Genomic DNA, 7,490 nt, shown 5'->3' on the forward strand with positions numbered 1-7,490 from the left:
CTCTTGAGTTGACGCCATGTAGGCGACCTGCGCGTCTCTGAGGGTGGGACGCTACCTCTGATGAATTCTAATGATGAAGACGGCACGCACACCCAGTCCGCGAGGCATCGGAATTAACGAATCAAGGTTATCATCCCCGAGCCGGCTGGGAATCGAACCCTGCACCCTCCGTACCATAGGCCAGGACGCTAACCATTTAGCCATGCAGTCGGCCAACCGTACGATGATTGTGTGTAGCTGCAGTAATGATATTGTACACTCACTCTGATAGGAGGAGGAAGGTGAAGGTACAATTTACACTGTGAATAAATACAGATTCGGTTGTTACTCTAAAAACACTCTTCGTACTTGGCAGTGGCAAGTAAAGTACACTCCTTAAGGAAACAATAACTAAAAATAATCACTAATCACATAGTTTAGGCATGTATGTATTTATATACGCTCACCTGAGCCATGGGTACCAGTTTTGATTCAGCGAAGAATCCACGCCATGTCCAGAAGACGGCACTTGCGGGGATGATTCTGTCCGTATTTCCACCGCTCTGCTGTTTCAAAGACGCCCACACATCTTCTATGGGGTGAAGGTCGGCCGATTTAGTGGGCCAGTCGAGGAATGTTCGTAATAACCTTGACATGTGCGTGCAGCCCTATGAATACGCCATCGTGAGAAAATGAGTCTGGCCACACCATACTCATCATACATTTGTGGAATTGGTCGGCGAAAGTGGTGACTTGACTGAGTGGACGCAGGTCACATCACAGAACTACAACCTCAACAGACTTCGGCTCACTCCATGCTTCGCGTCTGTTGGTACTCCAAACGTAAACCACGACTTTCAGTGGTATTAGAGGTAAGTTTCTAGAAGTAGGATTGTTCTGGAACTGAAGTTAGCAACGAATGTTAAGTGTTGATTAAACCATAGCGTTGTGGACTAATCCGTTTCTTCCACCAGCTATTTACCTTACATGCCAGATTTAACATCCATATTCGTATGAGATAACTTTGTTTATACAAGATGAGTACAAATCTGTGTTCACCTACAGCAGGGGATTTGAACCTTTACGCATGAACTTCTTGGCGACGGGTATCCATGGTGTTGTATGGAGAATATTTTTATTTATGTTTAGCTTGTAACTTCTTATGGCTAGTTAAGTTACTGTTTTCAGCTTAAGAATTTTAAATTTAAACTGAACTATTTATATAAAGTGATTCCATCAGAATGATCGCAAATGAAATCAGACAGGTTCTCTATCTGGAAGGCTGAATACTTACAGCAACAATGACAATACAGAAACTGAATTTTCACGTCTTGTTCCCTGTTTCACGCTGTTTTGTTTTCCTGAGCATCCGGCCAGGTTAGAAACTGGAACTCTTGTCACATCGTCCTAACTTACTACAGAGACAGCTCTCTTTGTCTTGTACACAGTTTATGGTGAAGCTTACGAGTACGGTTCCCCTTCTCAACTAGGTCGGTATTCTGTCAAATGTTACGTCATCCGATATGCCATTCCTGAGGACTCCTCTACCAAAGATTCCTCTAAGGACTTCAACGTATCCCTAGCAAGGTGCTACCTGGACGGCAGTGGCTGAAATGAAATACACTGACTGACAGAGCAAATGCAACACCAAGAAGGAGTGGTTCGAAAGGGATGAAAATTGGGGAAAAACAGAGACGGCACGGACGAATAATTTATGTTTATTTCAAACCGATATGCAGGTTACACAATGCGCACGGCATCGACTCAGTAGGATGTAGGACCACCGCGAGCGGCGATGCACGCAGAAACGCGTCGAGGTACAGAGTCAATAAGAGTGCGGATGGTGTCCTGAGGGATGGTTCTCCATTCTCTGTCAACCATTTGCCACAGTTGGTCGTCCGTACGAGGCTGGGGCAGAGTTTGCAAACGGCGTCCAATGAGATCCCACACGTGTTCGATTGGTGAGAGATCCGGAGAGTACGCTGGCCACGGAAGCATCTGTACACCTCGTAGAGCCTGTTGGGAGATGCGAGCAGTGTGTGGGTGGGCATTATCCTGCTGAAACAGAGCATTGGGCAGCCCCTGAAGGTACGGGAGTGCCACCGGCCGCAGCACATGCTGCACGTAGCGGTGGGCATTTAACGTGCCTTGAATACGCACTAGAGGTGACGTGGAATCATACGCAATAGCGCCCCAAACCATGATGCCGCGTTGTCTAGCGGTAGGGCGCTCCACAGTTACTGCCTGATTTGACCTTTCTCCACGCCGACGTCACACTCGTCTGCGGTGACTATCACTGACAGAACAGAAGCGTGACTCATCGGAGAACACGACGTTCCGCCATTCCCTCATCCAAGTCGCTCTAGCCCGGCACCATGCCAGGCGTGCACGTCTATGCTGTGGAGTCAATGGTAGTCTTCTGAGCGGACGCCGGGAGTGCAGGCCTCCTTCAACCAATCGACGGGAAATTGTTCTGGTCGATATTGGAACAGCCAGGGTGTCTTGCACATGCTGAAGAATGGCGGTTGACGTGGCGTGCGGGGCTGCCACCGCTTGGCGGCTGATGCGCCGATCCTCGCGTGCTGACGTCACTCGGGCTGCGCCTGGACCCCTCGCACGTGCCACATGTCCCTGCGCCAACCATCTTCGCCACAGGCGCTGCACCATGGACACATCCCTATGGGTATCGGCTGTGATTTGACGAAGCGACCAACCTGCCCTTCTCAGCCCGATCACCATACCCCTCGTAAAGTCGTCTGTCTGCTGGAAATGCCTCCGTTGACGGCGGCCTGGCATTCTTAGCTATACACGTGTCCTGTGGCACACGACAACACGTTCTACAATGACTGTCGGCTGAGAAATCACGGTACGAAGTGGGCCATTCTCCAACGCCGTGTCCCATTTATCGTTCGCTACGTGCGCAGCACAGCGGCGCATTTCACATCATGAGCATACCTCAGTGACGTCAGTCTGCCCTGCAATTGGCATAACGTTGTGACCACTCCTTCTTGGTGTTGCATTTGCTCTGTCAGTCAGTGTACTTACACAGAGTCAGCGGTCGCACTAGACTAGACTCAATATGTATGCCCGGACAAGGTTTGGACGTAGAGTAAACACCACAGGCAACAACGGCTTGAGACTGCACACCAAATGACACAACAATACTTTGAAGAAGGTGGAATGAAGCATAAAGCTGGAACAAGAAGCCATCTAATCCATAAAAAATTTCGTGTGGCTATTACTAGCCGAGTGCAGCCCTTGTAAGGCAGACCCTCCGACGAGGGTGGGCGGCATCTGCCATGTGTAGGTAACTGCGTGTTATTGTGGTGGAGGATAGTGTTATGTGTGGTGTGTGAGTTTCAGGAATGTCGGAGACAGCACAAACACCCAGCCCCCGGGCCACTGGAATTAACCAATGAAGGTTAAAATCCCCGACCCGGCCGGGAATCGAACCCGGGACCCTCCGAACCGAAGGCCAGTACGCTGACCATTCAGCCAACGAGTCGGACATCTAATCCATGAAAAGAGGAGAAGAAAAAGGAGGTTATTTTAAGATTGTTTTATGAAATACCTCTTTCTATGGTAGGGAACAGGGGTGAAATCGCCTGGAATTATACCCATATTGCAGAAAACTGAGCTGCGCTAATTTCAAGTATCGAAATGTATGTCTAATACTCTGCCGTAATTATGGTTTGCCATTGCAGAAAATTCCTACTCCCACCTTCCTAGGGGAAGACAGTTCATTATAATTATCCCCATCGCATGTGCTTCCAGCTAAAGAAAATAAAAAACAGTTTGCTTGAAATATATCGTTTTGGAAACATGTTTCTCTTACGACTTCTTGTTTGATTGCCGTAACGTAAAGTATTTTTCTGCTGGCTTAATGTTGCACGAACACAAGGAAGGTTTTTGGCGATGTAAGGATGGAAAAGGGCTAGAAGTCGGAAGGGTGCGACCGTGGTCTTAAGTACATCCCCAGCATTGACTGGTGTGAAAATGGGACACCACGGAAAACCACCTCCCGAACGCAAGGTCACAGCTGCTCGGTTAACGTTAATTAGGTCACAGTGCTGTACATACGGTGGTCCTATGTTTCGAGCTTCACCAAAGTGTCCCTGTGCTGAGTACAACTAGTGCTTCTGAGTGTTTCTCGTGTTCAAATAGCCCTTTCTCGCCCAGTGAGGAAAGCGATGGCAAACCACTTCATTGCACGTCTTGCCTAGTACGCCTCATTTTGGCGTCGCGATCGCTTTTTGCGCTTTTCCTAAAACCACATAACCTTTCGTGGTGCTATTTGAGGATCCAACCAGCCTTCGGGCTCATGACCTAACAAACAATCAAACATTGACACATACGAACCGACGTTGCTTAAAGTAGATGTTGGGAGACGCAGACATACGACTAATTGTCGAGAAGCGGTCGTTTGCTAATATTTTGCGCTGAGTCACCCCGGCCTACGTTCTTCCATCCCCCTGTGTGTGTATCAGAGGATGGCAGTCAATAAAACAACGAGAAGAACTCTTGTTCCGGACCCAACCACACAGTCAATCCATGGAAGGTTCTTTTGGAGCTCGCAGAAGTTGCTTGAGATTCACCAGCGATTATTCGGAACTTTCAAGCGTTCCAGAATGGGGCAGAAAAGGAACACGACTGCAAGTTTTAATAGGTCCGTTCATTATTTTGCACAATCATGTTAACAGTAAATTTGCATATCGACGTAATTATTTAAATGTATTTTCTTTATTTATTGTTTCTTCCCTACATAGAAAATTGTAACTTTATATTTTTATTTGTAATTTGGATCTTTATGATCAATCGAGATGCCAACTAAATGCCTCAAAGTTCGAGAAAAGGAACTTTATAGGCCATTTGGAGGGGTTTAAGTGAAGGAAAAATCGCCATTTTTGGCAATGTATAGTTAAATCTTCAATTTGTTCGACACTGTGAGAAACAGCTAGGTGATACTGGTTCTTAATCCGCACCTGGAACTAATTGTTTAGAAGAGGAATACAACACCGTCCTGCTCAAGAAGTTCATGGGTAATTCAGCTCACGAACTTGTTTTTGACCTTTTGCATTTATTGTAGAACGTTTGTAACGTTTGACACCTTCGAACAGAAGAGGTTGTGCCTTTCAAGTGCCTAAGTCAAATATCAAACAACATTGCGAGAATAATGTGTTTTAGGAGTTATATGGATCAGTGATCAGCAGCGCTACTTTGAGCGAAGCGTAGTACAGTATTTAATCTTTCCTAGCCTTTTCCCAATTTATTAAGGTCGGAACTTGATAGGGAGCTGTCCCAGTTTAACGGCCGGAATCCCTTCCTGATGCCAACTCCATGTGGATGAATGTATTCACTTAGTGTGTGTTTCTGTGGTGGCTAGCTGAAGATATGACAAACGCAAACACCCAGATCCCAGCGAAAAGAGTTATTTGTATTCAGTAAGAATCACCAGTCGGACTGGAAATCGAACCCGGGGCTCTCTGAACCCAAGGCCAGTACGCTTTCCATTCAGCTGACTTCCGTATACCAGGAAAATGAACGACCATTCATCTCACAGCAAACAGCAATCTGTTCTGAGGATAAACATTGATGTGAAAATAATAAATTGTGAAATTGGCTGAGAAAATTGAAGTGTGTCATTTTCCCGGAAATGTGTCATGGCGATCAGGGGTAGGTTCAAACTCGGCGGAGGTAGTCGGACTCGTACGATGTCTGGTGATACCGTTAATGTTCACCGTGCGAAAGCCATGGGTCCCCCTGCCAACCAGGAGAAAAACGGAACGACAAAACTCACACGCATGCGACAGCTGAGGGAGTATTATTATTGTGTGTTTGAGGCATCAGTACATAGACTGGTTTGACGCAGCTCTCCATGCCACCCTATCCTGTGCTAACCTTTTCATTTCTACGTAACTACTGCATCCTACATCTGCTCTAATCTGCTTGTCATATTCATACCTTGGTCTACCCCTACCGTTCTTACCACCTACACTTCCTTCAAAAACCAACTGAACAAGTCCTGGGTGTCTTAAGATGTGTCCTATCATTCTATCTCTTCTTCTCGTCAAATTTAGCCAAATCGATCTCCTCTCGCCAATTCGATTCAGTATCTCTTAATTCATGATTCGATCTATCCATCTCACCTTCAGCATTCTTCTGTAAGACCACATTTCAAAAGCTTCTATTCTCTTTCTTTCTGAGCTAGTTATCGTCCATGTTTCACTTCCGTGCAGTGCCACGCTCCACACAAAAGTCTTCAAAAACATCTTTCTAATTCCGATATCAATGTTTGAAGTGAGCAAATTTCTTTTCTTAAGAAAGCTCTTCCTTGCTTGTGCTAGTCTGCACTTTATATCCTCCTTACTTCTGCCATCGTTAGTTATTTTACTACCCAAGTAACAATATTCATGTACTTCCTTTAAGACTTCATTTCCTAATCTAATATTTCCTGCATCACCTGCCTTCGTTCGACTGCACTCCATTACTTTTGTTTGAAGCTTATTTTCATCTTGTACTCCTTACCCAAGACTTCGTCCATACCATTCAGCAACTTCTCGAGAGCTTCTGCAGTTTCAGATAAAATAACAATATCATCGGCAAATCTCAAGGTTTTGATCTCCTCTCCTTGGATTGTGATTTCCTTTCCAAATTCCTCTTTGATTTCCTTTACTGCCTGTTCTATGTAAACATTGAAGAGGAGAGGGGACAAACTGCAGCCTTGCCTCACTCCTTTCTGGATTGCTGCTTCTTTTTCAGAGCCCTCGATTCTTATCACTGCAGACTGACTTTTATACAGATTGTAGATAATTGTCATCCCCTTCTTAGCTCACTTGTAGGACACATCTATTCCGACGTCCAAGCTCTCGCATTAGCTCCTCACTGTTGTGTCTGCTGATCACTGCTTACGAGGAGGATGTCAATGAAGAAAATAAAAATGTGTATGAAGATTTATAGCCTAATAGAGAAATGAACACAAATCTTGGTCAAAACCTGTATTGAATTTTTACACTGTTTTTTGGTGTTGTTTTAAATAAGAAGTTTTACAAATAAATATTGAAAATCCACTAAATCGTTACTGATGTTTCATCCTTCGAATAATCCCATCTTAATTCAGAACAACAACAAGAAAGGTTTCCTTGTTCCTTGCTGTTTACCAAGCATTGTTATAAAAACATCCATCCACATAGCCTGTTTCCATTTGCTCCAAAGTCAAGGGCAAACTGTCAGCCGAAGGTGGTAGTGATTATTGTTTTAAGAGAAAGTGCAGATACGCAATCATCACCATGCTCATATTGAAACCTATCAATCGTTGCCTACGTTACCATACATGGCCGATAGGTGCCGCGCAGCGACTGGGTAACACTGGTGTTCAGCACTCTGCCACTAGGATCGCTTTGCAACATCCTACACCGTACATATGAACGTATCCTAGAGATGAGAGTATGTGTCGACTTCTTTTATGGGTATTTACAACTTTCAGGTTGTAGACAAGCAGTCACTCATAAAAT

This window comes from Anabrus simplex, chromosome 6, assembly GCF_040414725.1.
Source record: "Anabrus simplex isolate iqAnaSimp1 chromosome 6, ASM4041472v1, whole genome shotgun sequence".
In the NCBI taxonomy this organism is placed as follows: domain Eukaryota; kingdom Metazoa; phylum Arthropoda; class Insecta; order Orthoptera; family Tettigoniidae; genus Anabrus; species Anabrus simplex.